This window comes from Arachis ipaensis, chromosome B7, assembly GCF_059453495.1.
Source record: "Arachis ipaensis isolate K30076 ecotype BB chromosome B7, ASM5945349v1, whole genome shotgun sequence".
Classification (NCBI taxonomy): Eukaryota; Viridiplantae; Streptophyta; class Magnoliopsida; order Fabales; family Fabaceae; genus Arachis; species Arachis ipaensis.
Genome location: NC_142442.1, coordinates 68417858 through 68419215, shown reverse-complemented (window position 1 = coordinate 68419215; position 1358 = coordinate 68417858). Strand labels below are relative to the sequence as shown.

General features: G+C 46.2%; 1 pseudogene; it reads left to right on the top strand.

Moving 5' to 3' along the window:
* The first annotated feature begins 294 nt into the window (after nucleotides 1-294).
* Nucleotides 295-1358, top strand: LOC148552906 (uncharacterized; annotated as a pseudogene).

Here is a 1358-nt window from a genome sequence, read left to right as displayed (position 1 = left end):
ACGCTCGACCCTTCTTTTTGGATGAGAATAATGGACCCTGTTTCCCTTTGTATTGGGAAGAGAAGCATGTGATAGCAAAATATAATGTAGGTGACTTAGATGAGGTTGAAAAGAGTGTAGTTGACTTGTTCCAAGAGTGCTGGGGTCGGACTCCTTATTTGGACACCAAAAAGTGTTTAGGGGATCCCAGTCACCTTCAGTTCGAGCTAGGTAGCTTTCTTACCTTCTTCTTTATAGATTTTTGCTGTAAGTTGATGTTGCCAGCTTAATGTTCTTTTTCGCTTTGTAGAGAGAATGGCTCTCAAATCTGCCGCTATGAAAACACTCTGGGCTACCAGAAAGAACATCGTGGCTCATGGCATACAACAAAAGGAAACTGGGGATACTTTTTGCCGATCTTCTCCTAAGAAGTCAGATTCGGGTACATCGACTCCAAAGAAGGTTATACCTGTCCCATCAACTCAGCTAATTATCCCTAACTCTCCTTCAGATAGTGCTGGGGCCCGTCCTTCTCCTTCTTCCTCTAAACCACCCTCTAAAAGACAAAAAAATGCCGAAAGGGTAGCCTCAATGATAAGGGATTTAACGGGCTTTCTTGGAGTCAGAAAAGCATTCTCCTTCATAGCCGTATCAGCATGGATGATGTGGCTATCCAAAATCACCTTTAGCTCATGGCACGAAATAAAATTTGGACGGCAGGTGTGTGTTTTGCCCTAGCTAGGGAGTTAGAGAAGACTCCTATCAATGTCACTCACAGCTCTCTGGTGGCTACTCGAGCTGAAGTGGAGAGGCTGAAGGAGATCAAGGAGGAACTGGAGAAGGAGAAGGATGGGCTGTCGTCCGACTTGGAGAAAGCTCGGGCTAAAGTGAAGAAGGCAGAGGCATCCTTGGGCATGGTGGAGGGACTGAAAAAGAAGGTCGAGGAGAGTTACACCTGAGTTTTTGGGGAGAAGCTCGACTTTCAGGAGGAGTTGGACAAGGCTCGGGAGAGATATGCTACACTTGAGGAGTCTGTAGCTAAGGGAATGGATGAAATATTTGCCAACCTGAAGTCTCAGATTTAGATTATTGCTCCCGAGGCAAATGATAATATTATAGTTGATAGGAAGATCGTCCCGGCTCCTGAGGATGATGAGGAAGTTCCCTTGCTCGACCCAAAGTTTTCGGATGTAGAAGTTGGTCAAGCTTCTCAGAATCCCAAGGTTTTCCCTGAGGTTGTTAACATCGAGCTTCCTCCTTCGCCACCTAGTCCTATCCTGGCTGTGCCGGTCTCCGAATACGATCCGACCCCTTCCGCCCAAGGGAAAGACGTAATTACTGAGGACGATATTAATCCTTTACTAGAGGCCTCTTTGTAG